General features: G+C 46.8%; 1 protein-coding gene across 3 annotated transcripts in view; it reads left to right on the top strand.

Moving 5' to 3' along the window:
* Positions 1 to 23,995, top strand: part of GAB3 (GRB2 associated binding protein 3) — a 57,679-nt gene that overhangs the window by 9,135 nt on the left and 24,549 nt on the right. The window contains exon 1 of one of the 3 annotated variants that reach the window (XM_040572530.1): positions 19,631 to 20,511. The exons of the other annotated variants lie outside the window; for them this stretch is intronic. The gene's annotated coding sequence lies outside the window, so the exon portion shown is untranslated. Of the gene's footprint in view, positions 1 to 19,630; positions 20,512 to 23,995 lie in introns of those variants that run through there. 3 annotated transcript variants of the gene reach the window in all.

The raw sequence follows: 23,995 nt of genomic DNA, 5'->3' as shown, positions 1-23,995 counted from the left end.
GGGGGCGTGGGGCAGAGCACTCTGCTCCTCCGTCGGTCAGTGGAGCGGCTTTGTGATTAATCTGGAAGATTATATATACATATATACATAACTTACAAATACATATCTTCAGTTGTAAACAAATTATTGATGTGGGGCAACAAGAGGCGTCCGGTTTCTTTGGGAATTAGGGGAGAAGCCCACAGCCATAACCTAAAGCAGTTTGGTGCAGGCAACCCCTTAGAGGTTTCTTTGTGGTGTTTTTGTAGTTCCACAGATCTGCTGCTTTCCTACCAACCAAAAACGTAAACGTACCTCCGATCCAAGAGAGCTTTGGATCCAAAGTGGGAATCTGAGGCATTCCAGAAAATGCCACATTGACCATAAAACTTAAAGAGGAGAACTAAATTAGAGGGTACAACAAGAACCAATGATGCTAAGCACAGGTTTTCTTGCTCCAAAATTGCAGGGCTTTTGTAATTCTCTTTTTATTTGTTAGCATATGTTGAATGGAGGGCTGGAATTTCAATGGCTAGGAATATTTCCTTACATGATGGATTTGAATAGCTGATTTAATAAGAAACTTTTCCTGATTTTCAGCTACAATCCAACTCCTGGGTGCCTTTAGACCTGGAGCCACAGAACCTTGATGAGGTTCTGTGTCAGCACATGAATGAGTTGTTCAGGACCATCAGGTTTTTTTATTTATTTACATGAAGAATTTGCTGCTGCTGTGATTGGAGACATTTGCTTTTTCTAGCACAGACAGTATTCAACCTCGGGCTGAAGGAGCGGGGTGTCAGAGGCTTTCTTGTCCCCTGTGGAGTTCAAGCTCTGGTTTGGGCTCTCTCAAATCCGTTACCCTTGCCAGAGGTTGCATTTATCTCAGACTCTAAGGAGCAATTATTATGATTTATCTGTCTTTGGAGTGAAAAAGATTTTACCAGGCATTTCCTACACAGAAATCTTCAGCCGGGAGAATTGCAACCTACAGCCCATCCTTTCCAGAGCTCTGTTGCCCACGCTCAGCAAATTGCCCAGCCTTCACCACCACCAGCAGCATTGCTAAATGGAAAGGAGGATGAATTACACCCTCTGCAGCTCTGTTATGTTATCCTCCTAAAGGACCTATTTGTCTCTCATTGTATTTCCAGGTCCTCTGTGTTTGACATGATCTTCTAAACTCTAAATTTGGTGTATCAGCTGGTGAGTTAAAGCTGTCTGCCCATTAGAACATTCCTCGTGGACTGCAATGATGTTTGCCAGTTCTCTTTGCTGGGGCTAGCAGCTTGAATGAAAACTTATGTCAACCAGAAGATGTCTGACATGGCCAGGTTTCGGATATGCTATAGATAGCCAGGTGAAGTGTAAGTTTGTTTACACCGCTGCTTTAAGTCCCTAAGGGCTCCCCTTACCGTGGCGCTTACCTCATGGTGGCTGCAGAGAGGCTTTGGTGAAACCCGCCATCCGAGAGCAGGGGATGCAAGCTGGGGAGTGAAGAGCCAGACAAAGCTTTCTCGAAGCTGTCGCTGTACTGTCCTTTCCAGAACAGGGATGGAGAGGGAGAGTCACAGAGATGCGCTTGGGTGCTATGTCTCAAGAACATTTCCAGGCAAATGATTTGCATGCAGTTTAGCAGCCTGAGCTAGGTGAAGATTTCAGCAGTGTCGGCCCTAATTCTCAATGTTCAGAACTTACTGTGCACCCACAGGCAAGTTTCTGTTTGACTTGTTCCTCAAGAGCTTACTGGATTTGGAAATGGAACTGGGATCTCTGTATGAGCATAACAATGTAGATTTTCATTCAGAGATTGCTGTGGTGGTTTTTTTTGTTGTTTGTTTGTTTGTTTTGAAGAAAGGAAGTGTTTTACACACCATCCATGCTTAGGAATAAAAGATAAGGAGCAGAGGAAAGCAAACTCAGATATAAGACCCCGTCCAATTAATAGCCATGGCACCCAGGACCACTGTGTTGCAGGACAGCTGGTCACTTCTGGCGTGAATCTAGCATTGCTGTGGTCAAGACACTTGCTTGGGTTGGATAGATGGTCATGCAGAGTCACTCCAGGTCTGGTTCACAGTCTCAGTGTAGGGCAGGATCTTCATGAGTCGTTGCTGGGACTGGCAAGAAAAGGCAAATGATGCTGCAGAGCAACAGCAGCAAATAGGTACAGTGATGTAGCACAACTCAGTCTAGACTGTCAAGCAAGAAACCTTTGCTTTTTGAAAAAAAGTGCACCTATAATGGACAGAAAGGCCAAGTAAGCATTGTCTTTAATAAACTGCTGGAATTGGGCAGGTCTGTGGTCATGCTGGAGCATTAGATCTGAAGCTTTCATTTGCATTTATCGGCTTGCACAAAGCTGTCTGAAATACCTTTTTGTCCTCTCTGGAAGGATTTCAAATAAAGAGTACTGGGCTCATCAGAAAAAAAGTCCTGAAATAGAAATGGCACCTCATATTCTATAGAAATGCCAGTGCTTCAGAAGAAACCAGAAGCCAAAAAATGAAACGGTCTCAAATTCTAACCCATTATGACTGCATTTCTGGGCAACATTTAAATAAGCTGAGCTGTTTCCCCCACATATTCCTCACAACTAAGAGCAGTACCTTATGACTGCTGATATCTTGTCTTCATTAAACACTGAAGCTGAATATGAGTTGAGAGCCAGGCTTCTCTCTGCAGTGGGTTATCAGCTCTTGTACCAATTGGCTGGGTAGAGATCAAGGACAGAGCCGTGGCCCTCAGCAGCAAGGGAATGGGGAAAGGAGGGCTCTGCCTCCAGGTAGGGACCCTCACCTCTGCCATTATCAGAGCTCCTGGTAGCTCCAGTGTAGCTGGAAGAAATGGTATGAGATATGGGAACTGTGGCATTTATTAGCTGGCAATTGGAAATGGAAGATAATGAATGGATAAGTTAAAATGCAGAGTTTCGGTTGATTTTGTGTTACATCCTTCACACAAAACATTTCCACTCAAAGAGACTAGAGCCAGACAGCATTATGGCGAAAAATAAAAGCAGAGTTACACAGAAATGGGTAACTTCTTCAAAAGAGTAAACTGTCACTGAAAAAATCTCACTTTCTATTTGAGAGATAAAATCTATGCACGGCACAGCCATTTTTGCTTTGCGAGGCGTAAGATTTGCATGACTCACAGCCAGAAGCACGCCAAGGACCCAGAAGCAATGCATAATACAGAAGCAGGTGCTGGCTGCTGGCTGGGGGATTCCCGCTGGTTCTGTGAAATAGTGATGCTGTTTGGTGGGGCAGCACCAGTCCGTAGCTTTGGGACAACATCTTCAGCCTCGCTCTGCCCTCGACCGCAGCTGCTGGGCTATAGGAATGCCTCCGCTTTGGGCTATAGAGCAGCTCTCTCCATGTTTTGGGTTTATTTCCTACAGTTCCAGCTCCTCCAGCAGTGAAGTCCAGTGGCCTGAGAGATTTCATGTGCCCCCTGTGCGACTTGCACCCTCCCTGATGACTGCAGCCCTTTGGGAACTCCGGGGAAATACTCGTCCACTTCAGAAAATCTCTAAAAATCCATTCTTTGTTTAAAAACTGACCAGACTGCATCTCTCTTCCTCCAGCATATCTGCTTGTTGTGTCTGTGGTTATTGGGCTCCATTTGCAGCTATGCCATTAGAGCTAGATTCTGGAAACAGCATCTTCAGCACTAATAGCCCAGAGCAGCCATTGCCACCTCGCAGTCACGTTGCACTGCCATGCACCGTCAAGGCTGTTAGGAGCTGCTTATTTTTTCCGGTGCCTGTCTAACAAACCTCTGTTAATCCAGAGCAATATATTCCTTTGGGAAATTCCAATAATCCAAGCTTGGTGCCAAGCTTGGGGATAGAGCAAAATTCTGTCTCGCTAACCAGTTTATGTCTACTGCTGATGAAACAACCACCATTATGTTGTTTCAAGAAGCTCCATTTCCTATGTAGGCATATAATCTACAGGAAGATTATATACATGCATGCTGATGCATGGATTTAAATCAATATAATTATTCTCATAAATGTCTTGCTCATATGTTCTTGGTCCGAGTGACATGTTTTTCCTTTATCTTAAGCCACTTTCAAGGCAGTATAAACTAAACGAGGAAAAATGCTCTTTTTTTTCCACTATCAGTGGCATAGTTATGCCAACAGATACATGGCAGCTGTGCTGTGCTGGTAAAACTACAGACAAGCCCTTGGATTCAAACAGCAATGACACAAGCAGTCATAATCCCTGCTTCCCCACAAACCATCTCGACAAAATTCCTTTTATTATCTTGTGTCTTAAGACCACAGTTCAGTTTTGGTGGCTCTTTTGCCTTTGCTGTATTGGACTGTGAATAAAAAAATCCTCGAATCCCTCCTGGGAGCCCCCAGCCAGGGTGCTTGGACGTGGTGGTGCACCAGCATCATCAGCCGAGGATATTTCGATATTTCACTACTGGACCTTTAAAGGGTGCTTAGCAGGGAGCCTGCTATGTTCTGGGGATTCTCAGGAAAATGTTTTTTTTTTTTTTTCCAGAAAATCATGCCAAAATAATGATCTTCCATAATTATGTTCCATACGTACAGCAGCTAAACAACAACAAAAAAATCCAGGTCTGTATTTGCTGTTGGTAAAATAATACTCTCCAGAGTATCTGTCAGCATAAGGACTGTGAGTCAAAGTGGAAGGTTTTGTGTAAGTAAAGGAAAAATTAAACATCATTCCCTGTCTTACTGTAAAGAAGCAGAAGGATGTGAAAAAATACGTTATTCTGGCTCACATTTGTTCTACATAAAGTGAATTTTTGGGACACTGTACGTGCTTGCTGCAAAACAGTTAAATAGGAAATAGTGAAATCCACCATGAATTTTACATAACTCTGTCTTTCATAACATACTTGGGCAACAGAAGAGTCAGTGCAATAATCTGACCATGGCTTTTCCATGCTTGAACATTGGTGACTGTCTGGAAAAGTACGTGAAGTACGTGCTACGTGTGTTTAGTGAATTGGCTGAGCGAGAAAGCCCCTTCCAAAGAAACTTAAACTTGTTTTATTTGCTTGGGTAAGGTGACTTGTGCTGGGAAGGTACATAACGAGGTAAAAAAAAAATAATTTGCTACCATTCCTAGTTGGAGATGGTACCGGCTGGCACCGGGAGCTCTCGCTGTGCTCAGACCCAGCCGCCTGGCTTGTCGTGGGGCTGCCCTCATGGGGCTGGGGGCTGCTGTAAAGGCACTGGAGAAGCCTTCAGGGCAGCAAATGGAAACACCCAAGTGCTGGAAAAACAGCAACCTTCTTCAGGAAGAGAGCAGCCTGAAGAAACCCCATCGGTTTGAATCCCCCAAGCCGGGCTTGGTGCCCTTAGTCCCAATGTGAGCCATCCTGTGACTGCGAGAAGATCCACAGGGCTATTTTCTCCTCTTCACCCCGGTGTGGACATTATCAGCCTGTCTTCCTCCCTTCTGCCTTCGGAGGGGGTCTGGAGGGTGAGAGGAGAGGCTGATGACTGCTGACAAGGGCTCTGCCATCGCAGATACCCCTTCTGCTTGTAGTGCTTCTAATTGCAGTGGGACGGCTCCCTGGAGGAGCGCTGGCCGGGGCGGGCAGTTATCGCCCCGCTAGCGCAGGGTGGTGCCTCCCCTCTTCCCAGTACCCGCACGCTGCCGGTGCCTCTTCTGGGAAGGGGCTGCGGGCACCGCTAGCCAGGTGTCATCTGCCAACAGGAGGCCCAGGCAGCTTCACCCCCTCTGCTTTTGCAAGCTGTCTGGCTATGTCATATATCCTGTTTATCCTGGATTCGCTCAGCTTTTTAGTGAAAGTGTCATTAATTACTAATTTGGAATAAGAAAGGCTCCATCGGTGTACGCATATTGCATTTAGTGGTTCAGTTCGTAATTGCGTTTTACTGAATACAATGTCTTTGGGAAAACTCTTAGTTTCACGGTGTCAAGCCATTAATTAGCCAAGGACCAAGCCAGAAGCTTGGTGAAGACCCTCAGCTATCCCAAATCACTGACAGCAACTGTTGGTGGATCTGGTGCTTGGCTGCCAATGGGGATGCGCCTCGCTGCTGTGTGCTCCCCTGGCTGCAAATGCAGTGAGTACTCAGGTACCCCCAAATTCCTTAAAACTCCATCCTCCTTTATTTTATTTTCCCTGTAAATCATTATGTATGTATATTGTAACTTCCTGACAGCAGTAGTGCAATAATATAGCAACAGCACACTACATGTGCCGTAAGGCTCCACTTTCTTTAAGTATTAACACTGTCATAGAATAGAATATGAACATAATGTGATGGGTTTAAAAAATGAATTCAAACAATCAGCAATACCAGAAGCTCTGTAAGTGCCTCATTATTGTTGCAGAAGTATTCTCTTTTATCTGTGGGTCATAATTTCCAAGAAACAAGTAAAAAATGTAAACACTTCCAAGCATTCATCCCTTTGGGCATAGGGTGTGTTAAGCAAAAAATAGAAAGAAAAAAAAAGAAAAAAAAATCTTTATGGAGAGAAAAGAATTGTTGGCCAGGGCATTTCAGACAGAAGCCAACAATGGCTAACCTAGCAAACAAGAAAGAAGAAATTTGCAAATGGTTTTATCACCTTATTCATGGAAATTCACCATTCATGTCAGCCCTAAAATGAATTCTTCTTCAAGTTTAAAAAACCAACTAGAAACTTTTTTCTGTAGTGGATTTCAATGCAGGAGATGGTTGTGGTGATTACTGGTAAGCACATAGCAAATAGTCTGAGAGGTAGAAACCACAGAGCTGGAAATCAGACCTCAGCTAAGCTGGGTCAGATTCTGTGCTTGATTACACTGCATGAATACGTTATTGGAGGGCACATTTCCAGCTTTCAGAAGTGAGAAAATAAATTCAGATCTTAATTTTTGCAAAGCAGACCAGAAATTGCAGAAGAACACGGCATCATTACTTTGCTGCACTACTTGCTTAGAGGTGCCTTTTTAGTAATACAGGTAAAAATATCCTTGTGCTTCCAGGCTACATTGTAAGAGCTATAAGATTGTATGAATTGTTTAAGTTTCTCAGTCCATTTTGTTTCCCATGTCAGCTCTTTGATGGTGGTTTGTTCCCACAACAAAAAGTAAAACAGTACATCAAAGATAGGGTGAACAAAAATTGGCAGCACCCAGCCATTTGTTGATATGAACATTAACCGGGGGCACGAGGACCGTTTCATCTACACCAAGGTGCAGATAGGAACGCCATAAAAATTAGTAAGGTTGTTTTTTCTTTAAGACCTCTTGGAAGCCAGCTGAGCAAACATTGCAGCTCAGGAAGGATCAAAGGCAGAGCAAAATTCTTTGTGTTGTACCTGGCGTAGACCAAGACCATCAGGAACCACAACTGGCAGCCAGTGGTGAGCGCAAAACCAGAAAGTGGCCGGGGCTTTTCTGCCTGTTGCAGTCCTTGAAATTCCCCCAGTTGAATACAGTTTGCTGTGCAAGGATTTGTGTTGTTAAAATCTTCCTTGGCTTCTTTGGAAGCTTTTTCAGTTTTCCTCTGTGACTCAAGGTGAATCCATCAGCTCTCTGGAAAGAGTAGTTATCAGAATAATTCCATAGCTTGAGATACTATGATGTATTGTTTACCTTTATCTTGCACAGTACATTGTTTTTTGTTTTTTTTTTTTTTTAATGTGTCTAATTGCTCTTGTAACTTGTTGAGATCAGATAAGGAATTCTCCCATTTTCCCCAAGGCCAGGGTGCCATTCACAGCTTTCCAGTGCGATGCTGTTTTCTCCCTCCCTGGGTTTCCCTCTGAACCAGATCTTGCTGAGAGCAGAAGAGACAATTCCCTTGGGGAACTCCTGGGAAGCAGCTCCCTAGGATTTTGCGATGGCTTCTGATGCACCAGAGAAGACAGCATCACCATATGATTCTTCCTGGGCCTTGTAAAGAATTTAAAAATATTTTCTGCTTAGGAAAGGCTTTTCTATCCACAGCAGGATCAGATCAATCATTAAATTTTCTCACAAGTTCACATATATCCTCAACTCTTACTGTATCTCTTCGCCTGTCCTTTAAAAGCCTCCTAAATCCCTCAGCACCACATCATCATCCTCCAAATGGCCAGCATCCACGTTGCAGCCACATTTACTGCTTGGCTGAAAAACTTGCATGACTTTCTATTTCAGAATCCGCTTACTTTTGGCTGATTTAGTATTGCACACTTTGGTAACACAGGTCTTTGTTCTCACCAGCGGGTTCTCTACCTCCCAGCTGGTTTTATTTGAATCAAGTAGGTTAGTCTGGAGATTTTAGGAACTTCATTTACAACACTCAACCTGGTTCATCATTCAACCTGGTAACTCACATTACTTGTACGCTGCATCCTAACAAGTCACATTTACAAACTGCTTCTCTGAAAAACACGATACGAAAGAGTCAGAAGCGAGGAGAAGAGTAGGAGTAATCCCGCGTTCAGATCTAAATTTGAGTCAAGTGTAGGATGCAGTTTAAAATAAGAAAAGATAATAGTTGGGGTTCTGTTATTTCTTTCCACCTCTTCCAAAAGTCAATTTTGATAATACTCCGTACCTCTTAGAAAAAAGTAAATACAAGTGACGGACCTTCGCTGAAGTGTTTCATGAGTTAAAATTAACCTCGAAAGTTTGCACACTCTGTTCTTTGAACTGCATTTACTTCTATTTTATTTGTTCATATCTGACCAGAAATGGGTAGCATGCAAATGTCTCCTTGTGGTTTAAACAAATAAGCCATGAAGTCTAAAAATGGAAAGCAGTTACTGCTTTCTGTGTACAACCACTGCTTTCATATGTCTCTTTTGTAGCTGCTAGTGCTTGTGACTATGGCTCCATTTTTACTCAAAAACACACAGTTTTCTGAGTTGCTGGGGGAGGAGGGATCCAAGGAAGGGATTTCACTGCTCTGGTTTTCTCCTTGAAAGAGAACTCCTGTGGTATCCCTGCTCTGGCAAGGACAGCAATCAGCAAAGACTGAGGATGAACCTTGCCTTCCCCTGCAGAACAAGAAAATTTGTTATTCAAAATGTCAGCTAATCCCCAGCAAAAAGCTGCAAAGATCTCAGACACGGTGCCCATCCCTGAATTCCCCTGCCAACGTCCGTTGTTTTACAACCGTCCTTCCGACACGCTGCTCTCGGCACTGTTGCTGTGTGCAACACCCAGACAATGGGGGCAATGGCATAAAAAAAAAACCTGTATTCTCAGCAGGGCCACCCTTCTGGGAGACCATGTGCAGGAATTATATCAGCCTTTGCAGGACAGAATTTCTCCTCTCCTTGCAACTTGGCTCCCAGATCGTAGACAGCATTTTGCATTGGCACGTTTTAATGAAATCCAGAAGAAAAAAACTTTTTCCTTTTCCTCTTTAATATATTAGTTTATTTTTGTCAATTTTGAGCTTTTGGATTGAGTTTAGTTTAGGTTGTTGTCAGTTAGGATGAGGCACGTGCCTCTAGTGAATTGGGAACTCTCAGTGCGTTAGCTTTGCTCCTATACTTTCTCGATCTCGTTGCTGTGCCGGAAGGTTTGATGGAGGGTTTTTATAGAAAACAAATAAACCAGAAACACAAATAAAGGCCTGATGGCCATTCTCTTTGCTTACAGTATATATTATTCTTTATATTCAGAGTCGTTAGGCATTCTTGGCACTTTGAGAGGTCTCCACAGATTAGATCAGCCCTTTATAGAAGTAGGAGTTAAACATGCTGCAAACCACTTTGTTCTTCATTTGTGATTGATCTACTTTCTCACATTGCACTTCAGCCTTTGCTTTGCATTCTCGGGAAGTATTTGGTTACTGAGCTCTCTTTCTTTGTAAAACCTTTAAAAAAACAAAATATATGGTAAATTTTGACTGTTAGAGAGGGAGGAGTTGAAGAAATCCATTGTGCTAAAGCAGCAGTGCAAGGCAAGGGCTTGCATAAGGAAATGCATTTTGGTTAAAAACAAAAGGTAGTGGTTTTGAGGCCCAAAGTAAACTGACAGCTTTCTGCTTCTTCTAGAAGAGCCTGCCCCTTCGAACTGTTGACCCAGCTGACAGCGAACTGACTGCTGCTGTGGGCACGGGAAGGCAGAGAGGGTAAGGGGGGTCTAGAGCTTGAACAGGATCTTTCCCATAACAGCAGCGCAAAGCCCTTTAAAGAGCTTTCTGAAACATATGGATTGTGGATATACAGATGAAGAAGGATGAATTTACAACCTTCATTAACCTCAAATGGATTTACAAAGCATGTCTAATGATATTCTGGTAGGGGTTGCCTGTTGTTTCAAGGCAGCTGTGCAGGACCTCTGTGGGCAGCATCTCCCAGGGATGGAGTGAGCATCTGACAGCATCTGCGCTCAGCTCAACCTGCTGAAGGTGTCGAGCTAGAAGATGGCTCCTAGAAGATGGTGGCTAGAAGGTGTATACTGCCTTGTTATCGGGACTTAAATTCCTTTTCATAACTATAGGTAAAAAACAAGAGTGTGATTCAGAGTTTGGCTTCAGCTGACCCATGGGCCCAACTGTTGTTGTTTGTTGCTGTAATTTCTATAGTTACACTGGAAGCACTCTGGGCTCTAGGTATTTTGACTGCCGAAAGCCAGAAATAACTAGTTGGAATAAAAGTGTTAATAGCCTGATGGCTGTGTGAGTCATAGTCACAGTGGCCTTTGAGACAAAAGAGATTGCTCTGAGCACAGCAGTGGAGAAAGCCCTTCCTCTGTGCAGCCTTATTGCAGGTCAAATTTAAACTTCCTTACTCAGAGCACAAACAGCTCTTCTATTTATGCAGTCCAAGCTCCCGTACCCCAGGATCCCGTTCAGCCAAAGCAAACGAGGAGACCATTGCAAGGCCTGCAGAGGCAAACCCCACCTGGTGCTCACTGCAGAGCCCTGGGGAGATGTCTTCCCGGGCAGCTTCCGGTAAGGGAGAGGTTTTGCACGGCCCACTCGCAACTCAAAATTATGGAGCATCCAACGTTCAACACCCAGGAGGATTCCCACGTAGCTCACACACTTTCACGTATGGTGCTTACTTGCATCTCCATGGTGCATTCTGCTGGCTTTTGCACGAGAAGAGGAAGTGTCCTCTCAGCTTCACGACACCATGCACAACATCTATGTTTCAAATGAATACTGTAAGATTGCATTTTTCGGGAAGAAAACCTTTACTGTCTTCAAAGTGAGGAGGTGGTTAAATGGGAGCTCGGTGGTTGGTTGGCGTCAGGGTTCTCACTTCATCTTGCCAGGCACTGTTCAGGCTCCCGGTAGAAAATGGCAGGGAGAACTTGAACTACAGCCCAAATGAGTGCGGGCTCAATTCCTCAAAGTATTTTAGTTTAACTGAGGTCAAAAGACCGTTCTGAGCTTGCTGCGAAGTGCATGCCCAAGTAGCTTCTGGATCTAAACTGTGAAAGCAGATTTGGTTATAAATGGTTTGGCTTTTTTGGTACCTTCGGGAACCAGACTGAAAGGAAAGAGCTTCTGTCAGGTTGAATTTGGGAGGTTAAATAGTGCATTTATCCTTTTGGACTTGGGAGAGAGGTACTACCTTTCTACTGGCACTAACCATCCTGAAGCTGCAGGACCAAAATGCTCTAGGGCGTTTGTTTGTTTGCTCTGTATTCAAAGTGCCCTTATCTCACATCACGCTTTGTGGGATCCAGTTAGCAAAAACAGCGACTATGAGCTTCACACTTCTGATTAGAACTCCTGACACGATCACTGCTTTGTGTGCTTTGCAGATGGAGCAGATCGTGTTGAGTTTTGTTGTTGTTGTGAAGATACAGTAGCAGGGGCACAGCTTCCTGCTCTGCGGCCAAGCCTGGAACTAGGTCAAGTGGCAAAAGCAAATTGCTAAGTGTGAGATGTGTGTCTTCAGGAATGGGAAAGGGAGCTCTCAGCTCTGTTGCCAAACTGCAGGCCAGTTTTTGCAGAGACTTCGAGGAACTTAATTGGAACACATGCTGAAATTCAGGACAACCTAACATTTTTGCTGGCACCACATTTGCCTGTTACACTGAAAGTTCTCTTGATGCTGAAGGATCACACAAGTGCCATGGCGTGGGATGCCTGTCTGGGTTTGTGTCAGAGGACCGAGAGCTTTGGATGGAAAAAATAACAAATCCTAGGATGCTTTGCGATGAGGAGCAAAACTGTACAGAAAGGGAGCTGAAGTCTGAAGGAAGTGTGAGGAACAGGCTCTCTGTTCTGGGGCTTTGTTTTGCCAGTTTAGTAGAGAAACAGCCTGAGTCTACAGAGAGTGAGCTGCAGCATTTTGCATCTTTATTAGTGTTGTCTATTTGGGGGATCTGTTGTTGGTGTGGGTCTGGTGAGAGCTCTCACACCTACAACACAGAGTTACGTTATACCTAGACAGACGCCGCACCGCTGGACTACTTCACACGTGCTTACCGAAGTGTGAACTATTACATACATGCTATGGGCTGGTCTCTTTATGATAAAAGCAGTATCAGGTTTAATTGCATATTGGCCCTTAAATAAAATGTGAGGTGTGTCTGCAGTCACCAGCTCAGTGTCTGCTCACAGGGCGGGAGGAAAAAACCCATGCATATGAGAAAGTCAGAAGAATCTGTCAAAGTGCATTGTTCTCATGGATGTATGGATATATGGTACATAGAGGTATGTATGTATAGATATATGGTGGTTTCTGACCCCAGAGAAGCAAAAGCAGTGGTCAAATTTTTGGAATTAAGGTGTGATGAGGACTAATTACTCAACCCTCAGATACCTTTTAAGCTGCAGGTGAATAGACGCTCCATGCTGTGACAATCCCTCGCTGTGTTTTTGGCATTAGTGACCGAGGGTAGAAAAAGAGGACAGTACACAACACCATGTATCACGGGCTTTAGCCTCTGGTTTTCAGACTGTTAGCACTAGTAGTTTTATTTTTATTTTCAACTGCTCGCCTCACAATACTTCCCTAAACTAGTCTAATCCCCTTGATGAAGTTTCCCTATATAGAGCCTTAGTTGATGTTGACCAGTTGTATCGCAGATTTCAATCCCGATTTAAATGAGAGGGTAGAATTCTGTGAATTAAATTAACATTTGTTAATGCCATTTTCTCCATAGGTACTTTTAATTTTTTTCATTGAGATATGCTTTCATTAGTTGCTCTCTAATGATTTACCACTAAATGTAGTTTTTAGAATGAATGTGGCACTTATTTTCACTAACACGATACTCTGTACCTTTCCACGACTATCTCAGCATTTGTGTAGCTTAGTATACAATTACTCACATTTTTTGTTATCATTTCGATATTAAAGAGGTAGCATTGTGCAAAGCTTTACTCCCTCAGCAGGGATTATTTTATATGATATGAAACAAGCTGCATTTGAATGAAATTGGAATTCAGTAAAAATGCACAAAAGCATTTTAAAAAACTTCTTAAATTTAAAATTACTTATTTATGTGAAGTTAATAAGCAGATGAGCTAGGTTGTTTTTATGCATTAAATCGACCCCCTCCTCTTTGGTTGCACTTCTTTTCTTTGTCTTCAAACCAATTTGCATACAAAATTTCAGTTTCTTTGACACTGCCTGTTTAGAAAGCAGTAAGTGGAAGAGACATTGGAGTCAGAACTGGAGTGCAAGCTGAGAAACGGCAGAGTCAAGAACCGCTTCCTTCGGCTGTTTAAGAGAACTGCTGTGCGCTGCAGCTCAGAGCCACATTACAAAATCATACTGTAAATCTACGCTGACACATATCAGTAACACACCTGAATTCCCTTGAAGCTGAAAACCTGTGAAGGGTGTCCATGCATGGAAGTGCTAAGTATGCTGGACGTGTGTTTTAGTGCTTACTTTCAAAACAAACATGACGTGGCTTTGGAATAGCTTTGCTTTTGCTCGGTAAGCCAACTAATCCTCTGCAAGACATGCTTGCAGGGGGGAAGGCACAAACACAACCTCCAGCTGCAGCTATAGGGAGAGCCCTTGACCCAGGCAGGGAGACCCTGGCAGCAAACACCTGCAGAGCCCACGGGCGAGCAGACAGGTCTGGCAGCTTGGGTAGCCTGCATGGGGCATCCCCAGCTAGCTCTGCTTGGAGACTGATGGCCAGAGGAGTGCTAACCTGCCTTTTTCAGCTCAGGATTCAGCCCACCTGGTGACAGTATGCTCACTTGTTCAAAGGAATATCAGTAAAAGGCAAAGATCAATCCTGCTCCAAATTTCAGGGAGGCAGAAGCAGCCAGCCTGCCGGGTGAGTCACGCAGGAAAATACTACCACACATGACTTGTTCACAGTGATTTTGCCTACTGATGAGCAAAATACAAGAAACAACTAAAAGCTGGCTTTGAAAAGCCTTCGTTTAAAGTACACATTTCCTTAATTCCCTGAGAGCTCCTGGCAGCTCAGCCAAACAACAAGAGGCCATCAAGGTTTGGCCCTGCCCTGCCTTTCCCAGCAATGGCACAGCGTGGGAATAGGACAGTGATGGCAGCTCAGGCACTGAACTCTTACCTACAGGCTTTTCCTAGGGCTCAAGCTGGAGCTGGCTGGCTCTTGTTTACCTGGGAGCAGCAGAGCTCTTGTAAGTGCCATTACAAGCTGCAGTGCTGTGATTTTAAACTCCTTGGGTCAGAAACCAACTGTTTTGGGTTTAATATTTTTATCTAGTACAACAGAGTGATGGATGAAGACCATTAAGGTGTACAGTACAAGGCTTGCATTTAGCCTTTTTTTAGATTCCTGAGGATGCACGGGTTTACCAGACTGAAGGCATTAGCTTCCTTCATGGTCCAGCCTCCCTCCGGGTACCCCCCACAAGTGCCAGAGCCACCAGCCCAGCACAGGTGATGAGACTTCTCCTCCTCAGCCAAACTGCTCTGCTGAAAACATCAGACCTGGCAATGCCACTTTTAAAGTCAGGCAGGGATGTAAGGAAAAGATGCATGCAGCTGCTAAAGGTGCATTGAGAACAGAGCAGAGCAGCCCTCAGCCTCAGCCTCGGCCCCGACCCAGCCACACGGACAGCTGGGGGAAAGCTGGAGGAGGGGAGGCTTGCACAGCAACAATCTGCTCTCATTATCCCAAAGGATCGATTCTCAGACCATTATCTACATTCCCACATGTGCAAACACACGTGCCTTAGTGATCCAGGGAGGATTTGTGAGTTACCACCCGAGGAACAACCATCTCTGTAGGACAACATTTGCTCAAGGGGTTGCCAGTGGCTGCCCAGGCCTCGCTGCCCCACCACAGACAACACACAATGCTGCCAGCTTATATTTCTCTGGGGCACATGCAGTGTCTTTGGGATCTTTTAAATCTGTCTTCAGCCCAGCCGCAGGGCCGAGGCTTTCTCCATTCCTACGCCAGCCTGACAGACACAGCTATCTAGCAAGTCAGACTAGCCCTCCCCAGCACAATCGCAGGAAGTTATTCCAAGCCTCAGACAAATCCCATTTCTATCTCTGGAAGAGTAAAAGGTCAAAAAACACCAGGCTGTAGCGGTGCCAGCAGCCGGAGCAAGCCGCGTCCCCGTGGGGCAGGGCTGAGGCGTGAGGGGCGCCGGGGGGCTCGGTCATGGCCAGCCTGGGCCCACAGGAGGGGAGGCCTGGCCGGGGACAGGGAGATGGCGTCCCGGGGAGCCCACGCAGCTCCGGGCCCACCCGCCCCGCTGCTGGCTCCCAGCCACCTCCCCATCCTCTGCCGGCGATCGGCAGCGTAATTAGCACAAGTCCTGATTAGCTCCTGCCCTCTGCTTGCAGCGTGCTAGCAAAACAGGAGGTGTCTGGGGCTCGGGGCCATTCTTCAGCAGCGGCTGTGGTGTCCTGAGGTGCCCAGGCCCGGGCAGGCCATGCTTTGGCCACAGTCACAGCAGGGACGTGAGGACGTCTCTCGTCATTCCCTGCTGTCCTCCCGGGACTTCAGGAATGTCCCTTTCCCTCCTGTCGCGTTGCTTTCCTTTCTGCTTGGCCCTCGTGAGGAGGAGCCCCCAACACCAGCCGGGCAGGGCGCTGCTGCCTGCCCTGCGGCTCCTGGCTGGGGACCCAGCAGTTCCTCGCCCAGGTTTTCCATCCCTGCCGACGAGTCCATTCATTTTGTTTGTCCTTCAGCTTTCCTGCTCCTCCCATTCCTGCCCATCCAAGTTTCTTGCCAGTTGGGGCTCCCCTGCCATCCCCCAAGCTCTTGCTTTAGCTCCCCTTGTGAAACCTCTCGCTATCACCTACTCCTGCCCTGCTGCTAGGACATGAACCCCCGAGCCACCCGTTTAAACACAGCTCTCATCCCTCCTCACATTCCTACCTGCTGTCACTGTTCAATTATCTGATACAAACACGGCCTGCCAAAACAGAGGTGGTTTGAGACTTGCAGCGTCCACGTGCAGAGCTACGGGCCGAGGCACATTTTGGTCACTGGCTGAAAGCTCCCACAGCTCCACTCCTGCCCACATGGGGTCATGTCCTCTCCCCGGGGTGTTGAGCCCTTACAAAAAGGGCTGAAAGACTCGACACAGCTCCGGTCACCCGATTTCAAGTGAGGGCAGCAGCAGGGAAAGTCTTGTTTGTTTTTCTCGAATAGCCTGCACACAGTGGGATCAGCCCCAAGTGAAGGCCTTTTCATATGGTGCCTTTGCGGTGAGTCTGCCTCCACACCCTCCCTCAGACAAATGCTCCGAGCGGTGGTTTCTTTGCCACTGCCATGGCATAGACTGTCAAGGGTCTGCGCTCTTGGAAGCAAGCTCATAGCAAAGGGTTGGGCACGAACCGTCAGTAATTTAACCAGTTTGCAGCAGGAGCACTGCTGTTTGGAGGAGTGGGAGAGGTCAGGCTGCGCAGGGCAGATGGGCTCTGCTCTCAGGCTCAGCTGAGCAGGAACTGGTGATGTCCTCAGAGCACTGCACTGGGAGGTTTTGTGCATCTGCTGCATCCTTTGAGCAGATCTCAACGTATGGGGCTGCCTCAGCATTGCTGCTGTTGGTTTCCCTTTCTTCATGGATCTCTCCCATGGGGTTAGAAGCAACAAAAAGCACTTAAAAACCGAAAATGAGGTTCTGCGATTTAAAAAATCAGCAGAGGAACTCCACGCTAGGCTGAATTTCACTTCAGCTCCTGTTTTGCAGTTTAGGTTGACAGTGTCATGTTAGCAGCAGCAGCAGCCACGCTTAAATTCACTTCCTTCTGAAGCACATGCAAGCGCTGCAGACTGTACAGTGGACTCTGCTCCTTTGGTTTTGAGGATTTATGAATTTTGGGCTGGGTTCAATAGAAGGGAATGGCTGTAAGATCAGTAATAAGACCTGTGACAAAGCTTTCCTATCAGAGGAAAGCGACGATGGTGAGGCCGCACTCAGGTGTGCCTCAGGTGCCCCATTTTGGGGGCAGGGGGAAAGAAGGCACGTTCGTGACAGTGCTGGTGGCACCCTGACCCTCTGTGACCATCTGAGACCATTTGTGACTGGTTCACACGGGGTCCCAAGGCCCCTCTCCCTGCTACAGTGGCAGGGGCATCGTCCAGGCTCAATGCCTCCTTGCCGCTTGTGCCTCCAGGGCACCCAGCGGGACAGCTCTGGCAGCACCCAAGCAGAAAGCATCCGCATCCCGAGTGCTGCCCGGTGACCTCATCTTCTGGGTGTAGCTCGGCATGCAAAACCCACGAAAAAGGGATAGGGAAGGGAGGAGAAGAGAGAGAGAAGTTGCAGAAAAGCAGAAATAAATGCTGCAGTTTTGAAAATGATTGTGGAAAAACCCAGCTGGCTCATTGTCCTCACTTTTGTAACAGTAACATTAATCCTATTTCACCAGCCCACAAGCACATTCTCGGTGATAGTTTTATGGTTTAAAGGAGATGAAGATCCGGGTAAGCTGCACACCACCCCTGCCTGCCACCGAGTTTACCCGTTTCCATTTGGTAAGGCTCTGGCTTTTGGTGTTTTAATAGATCAGTGCTCTGACAGGCTGAAAAATGATGGAAAGGGAGCTATTACCCTTCTCCCACATTGCTCATGTTTGAGATATTGCTGAGTACATTAATTGCACGTTGTTCCCAATAGATCAAGCTGAACTTTTGTTTCTGAAATCTGTTTTTACTCCCAAACCGTTCCACTCTTTGCGGAGTTTGGCAGAAACTTTTACTCCTGCTGCACTCGCAGAGAGTCTGCGTTACAAAATACTGACAACTGGCCGAACGTAACCCCAAAGGGAAGGCACCTGCTCAGGAAAGCTGGCCCATCCTCTGGAGGCTGGAGCAGGGAGGTTTGAACCCCGTCGGTTTAGTGCCACGTTGAATTTTGCCTTTCCAAACTACAAAGAGGGCGGGACAGCAGCCACTGCTAGGGCAGGCACACAACTGAAGGGCACTGACCCGCTGCCCTCGGGCCAGGGGTAGGAGGCTGGTTTGGGGCATCCTGAACTCATCGCCTGGGCTGGGCACTGCTGCGGGCACCCAAAACGCAGGCTTCCAGGCAAGGCTAGTACTTGGCAAGTCTGGGGATTTCCTAGGAAATGAATTATGGCATGCAGTTGTTTTCAGTGCTGCTGTGATCAGAGTGCAAATCCACAACACGAAGGGGCTCCAGAATTCGGAGCGTTGAGGCAAAAGCGCGCAACGTGCCAAATGCGATTGTTTTCCTTTCGCAGCCTGTTATATTCAGATGTTGAGGAAATGATTTAATATTTCTGAACATGTTGTGATTTCATCGGTGGGTCCAGCAAGGGAAGTTTGAGAAGTCATGCAAATTAAGATAAACATTAAGCACGCTGTTGGTGCTAGCTTTGCCATGCTGTTTTCTGGCTGTGAGGCTCAGGAGGTGGAAACAAATAGCAGTGCTGCACAGGGCATGCCAGCCGAGGGCACAGAGATGTCTTCGTGACAAGGCAGAAGCTGCAGCATTAACAGGGAACTGGAAAAACTTAATGAATCTGTGGGTCACAGCTTGAAGGTCCCATCTCAGGAGGGCAGAAGAGAAAGGTGTGAGGGTGAGTGATGCAGTCGGGGAGCGGTGCCAGCTCTGGTCCTCACTCCATCTCTGCCGGAGCCTCTTGCCCCTCATGCTGGTGTGAAGTCAGCAGGGCATGAAGTAGTACAGTGAGATAAACCACGCGGATCTGCAGAATTTCACAGGCAGGGCAAAGAAATGTGCGGCTGCCCCCGAAGCATGGGAAGTTTACGTGATGGGTGTTTGGATACTTGAGCTGACTTTAGCCAGCTGAGTTTGTGAAACGCGCCTTGAGTGTGGAGGGAAGCGGAGCTCGCAGGGTGTTAGCCCTTCAAGCCTCGCCCTGAGAGCCCTGCTTCCTTGGATGAGATACAGGACGCAGCAGCAAAAACTCCAAAAAAAACTCCAGAAAAACTCTGGCAACTCAGAGAGGATTCTTAAACAAACAAAAGAAAACCTGGCACGGGGAGCGTTGTTTATATTTTTCCTAACATTTATGTACTTTAAAATAAAAAATGACGGGCAGGAGATGCTGTATATTAGGAGCTGTATGAGTGATGACCACTTTTCCACAAACTAAGGAGAATGAAAGTATAATTCTAAAAATGTCTAAAAACCAGCTCAGTCTCCTGTGCAGTGTAAAGCAGAGAAGACTGATTTAGGAGAGCTTTTAAAGAAGAAGGAGAACCGGTTCTTAAAATGTACCACTGCCTAGCAGAATACTTACGGGCAAAGCAACCCAATGTATTGGTGAAAAGGCAGTCCAAAACAGCAGAACTGCAATCAAAATAGATGTGTAAACTCCTTAGCACAGCTGCTTTTCTAATATTGTACTTCGAAATGAGCAGGCGGGTGTGAACCCAGCCACTTAGCACTTCCAGCCTCCTTGGGTGCTGTGGGGCTCGGTGTGGCCACGCTCAGCCCCACCCGTGCACCCGCAGCCATACCGACCCATGCAAGGGAGCTCACCCAAGTTATTTCACCATATATTTCGGTTTGTCTTACCCACACTCCTAGTGTACTCTTAATTGCAATTATGGTATTTACTGAAACAGCCAGGCAGGTAGCACCCAGCGGTGGGGAGGGCCTGTGTCCCCCCATTGTGGGGTCTCGTGCCTGAGATCACCAGAAGATGCTCGCTGTCCAGCTGGAGAAAAGTCAGGGCTGAGGGCAGCCTGTGAGTAACCCACAAACCCCAGGCTAGACCCGTGAAGGGTGAGTTCATCGTCTTATGTGGTAGATAGAAAGGCTGCTCATCTGTCCAAGGCAGGTTTTCTTGATTCAGATGATTCCTTCGGCTTGTGTTTCCATTTTTGGGAATCTCTGCATTTCTCAGAGCTTCCTGTCGAGAGGAGGACCTGGCCCTCTCCAAGCAAGTGGGAGCTTTGCCATTTACTTCAATAGAGTCTAAATGTCACCGCGAAGGCCGGGTGGCTCCCGCGGGACGGCTTGCAAGCCAGCACGTAGATCCCAGCGGAGATCTTCAGCGTCTGCACAGCTGGGAGCACGCCGAGCCCTCCGAAACCAGTGCCCCCTCCACACGCCTGGATCCCGAGCTCTTCTGGACACGCGGCAGTTGCTGTTGTGATGTTGGACCTCTCTCTTTTTTCCTTCCTATCTCCGTACATGTGTCCAGAAAGGTTGGTTCTTGTTTTCAACACACTTGGCCTGCTCTGCAAGACAAGCCCTCCCACGCATGTGCGCCTCCTCCCCGCTCTGCTGCCTGCCTCCTGCACACTTCCTTTCTCCAGGCAATTTTAGGAGAGAAAATGAAGTGCAAAGGTCGAAGCCTTTGCAGCCTATGGCAGGGAATTGGATGCGGGTGGACAAAAGGACGGCCGAGATTTGGCCCACGGTGGATGTGGGGGCTGCATCCGATACCAGCTTGTTCCCTGTGCGCCAGGAGATGGGCCCAGCTTCCGAGCACAACCCGGAAAGCGGGGTCATTTCGCTGCATCGAGCACATTGCTATCATCAGGCAGTAGTGTCACAGCGTAAACATCTGTGGCTTTTTTTTTTCTGATCATGCTGGCTACGCTGCTTTTCTTCATCAGATCCAGCAGTGTGTTGTTAAAGAGTTTAGCTACCGAAAAAAGAAAAAGAAAAAGAAAAAAAAAACGGTGTTGTGGTCCCCTACTAAAAGAGTCACTTTGCCCAATTTCCTGTTTATGTTCCTTCTCTTCGGAGCCGTAGCATCATGTGAGCTCAGACAGCTATAGATAGGCTGCATGACTGTTGCTGACCTCACACCACATGTTCAGTTAACAAGGTGAAACAGCAAAATTTGTTCTGTTGGTGTAAAAATACTGAGAAAACTGCCAGTTCCCAGTAACACAGAGGAGAGGGACTCCAGATAGCCCGAGGCAGGGCGCAATCTCCAGGCTTGAGAAACCTGCAGTTCCTTCTGGTCTTTAACTGCTTCGCACATCTGTATTTACATCGTGCTGGCGAGCTGCAAGGAGGGGGATTAGCCCCAACTCAATTTCTTCCCTTAGCAGGGGAGGTTTGGAGTCCTTCCATAAAAGCTATTAGTTTAGCAAATTTGCTCAAAATTTGTCCAAACTTCGGTCCCTTTAGTGTATACATTTTCCTGTGTTTGCTTCCAAAAATAACTGCAAACTCCTTTGACTTGAATAGCTTCGGCCCTCCAGCAGATGCTTATACCCAGCTTTTGTGGTTCAGAGCTGCTGCTCCTTAACCTGTGGGCAGCCTCGCTTTAGGGGGATCTCCAGGATCTGCACGGAGCCTTTTAAAAATCCTTTAGGATTATGCAAGAGTTTTGGATGAAAGCCTATCCAAGAACTTGAAATTTACCTCTAGTCAAGATTTTATCTTATTACTGTGTTGGTGTTAAAGAATTTATTGTGAACAAGTCAGAAAAGCCCTAAAGGTTTCCAGGCTGTCTTACACAAGTAGTTTTCATGCAACTGTAGGGATCCCTGCCGTGCTGCGTGAGGTTTCAGTGGCCCCTTTCCCACTGATAGAAAATTAAATTACGTTGTCAAATCCCGGAGGGCCTGGAGCAGCGTGTTAGTTTCTCCTTTCTCCCTGGTTTTAACTCACTTCTGCAAAAACCACAGTCCTGAGAAATGGGGATTTCATTTTGTAGCTGACAAAGGGGTGGCACCAAGCCAGACCAGGGGGTTTCTACCCGTCATCCTCTGCCACATCACACAGGGAAATGAGGATTTAGGATGGAAGAGACCAGCCAAAGCCAAAGGCATGAGCATCCTGGCCATTGGGAGCGTGGCACGGTGTCGGCAGCAGGTGTACCCTGGGGCAGGTGGACCAGTCACCGCATATGTGGCGTGTAACAAGCGTGTACCAGCTGCCAAGTGCTTCAGGACTTCGGGGGGAAAGAAAGCACTCGAGAAATCCAAGCTGCGCTCAGGACGATAATAATAATGTCATTTGAGATACTGCACATAAGCATGCTGCGAGGGAATATGGAACTAAAACTCTTGGCTAGCTGGTGAGGCTGTAAACATCCTCATGTGAAGAGCCCTGCCTGTAAGTCTTCACTGTCAGGGAGTTTAGCTGCCTGCAGAAACGTAGCAGCAGCCAGAAGGTGTCAGCTGGGGGGCAGCAGGAAGGGATTCATGCTTCGCAGTGCTTGCCCTTGGGAAGGAAAAAGTGTGCCCAAGCAGCGAGGAGGGGTTTGCTGGAAGGAGATCCTTTGGTGGCTCCAAACCAAGTCCTTTGCCTGATGGTTTCGGGGCTGTCTTCTGTTGCTGGGATGTCTCCTCTGAACTGTCTTAAAACAGACAAAATGAAACAGAAAGGAGAGTACAAGGATGCTGAAGGCATGAGGCCACGTCCCCTTGAGATGCTGGTGCGACAGGGTCCAACAGCCTGCCACGGGTGGGCAACCAGCAGGGGCAAAGCAGGCTGGCCAGTGCCAGCATCCCTCCACACGGGGCTTTTGCAAGCCCCTTGTGATGAGTGGTCCACCAGGAGGGCTGGCAGGCTGCTGGAAGTGGTGGCAACTCAGGTTCAATCCCACCTGGAGGCATAGAAGTTTCTGTCACGTCCTGAAAGCACCTGAGTCCATCTTCACTGCCTCGTTCGTCCCAGTGATGCGTGGCCAGACACACTGGGGGAATTATTTTATGCATTTATTAGTGGTGTCATTTTTAATTCTGCTTTCAGAACTTGTTTGCTCCTATCTCCTGCAAGGTTTCTAAGAACTTAAACCTCCCAAGTTTCTAGGTCGCTATGACTTTGACCCTCTGTGCCCAAATGGACCCATTAGCTTTACAAAGAATCTGCATGTTTATTAAATAGCAGTGACTCATTCGGTTGCAGATGTTTGTGTATGTAAAGCACCATAAATATTATGGATTGGGATGTGGAGCAGGCAGTGGGAATGTGTGTAGGTTAGCAGACAACATTTGAGTCCGGGTCTTTTTCTTTTCTTTTTTTCATAGTGAGTGTCATTTTTTTCTACACAAACCACAGGCTTCTTTTTGTGAGAAGCAGAAACAAAGGAAACCTCCCTGGTTCTAAAGGACATCACCTTAGATGCTTTATTACGAAGCTTTCGCTGCATGTACAGTGCAGGAAATTTTTAGGGTAGCATTTTTAGTCAATCCATGTATCTACATCACCTTGCAAAGAAGAAGGTATTTCCCCTTCCCCTGCATCTCCTCCGAGGAAGGCTCATGCTGACTTTCCTGAAATAAGATTCATTTAGACTCATACTGAAACCACCACAAGCAGATAGACAAGTGACTCAATCAATGACTCACGACTTAGCAGATGGAAATAGGGTGTTAGACAGTAGCCCGTCCCAAAATCATTGTATTATGGTCCTGTGTGCAGGACGCACGGAGCAGTTGTACAAGGCTGTGCTGAACGCTGCTTGCTGTGGGCACGCCGGTGTACTTCAGAGCCTTTCCCCGTGAGAAAACGGAGCTGCGAGGGCAGGGGAAGATTCATTGACTTTTCTTTCCCAGTCATAAGCTCTATTTCAGCCTCTCGCCACTGAAGTTTGTGAGATCTGAGCAGAAAATAGGAGAAGCTGGCGCAAGGGAGACAAAACCCAGGCAAAGTGCTGAAGCCGGGGGTGATGGGCAGCGAGCTCCGCTGTCCCCCAGCAAAGGGACAGGCAGGCAGCCTCGTTAA

This window comes from Cygnus olor, chromosome 13, assembly GCF_009769625.2.
Source record: "Cygnus olor isolate bCygOlo1 chromosome 13, bCygOlo1.pri.v2, whole genome shotgun sequence".
In the NCBI taxonomy this organism is placed as follows: domain Eukaryota; kingdom Metazoa; phylum Chordata; class Aves; order Anseriformes; family Anatidae; genus Cygnus; species Cygnus olor.
Note: the sequence above shows the minus strand (reverse complement) of the source record. Positions and strands in the feature narration are given on the sequence as shown.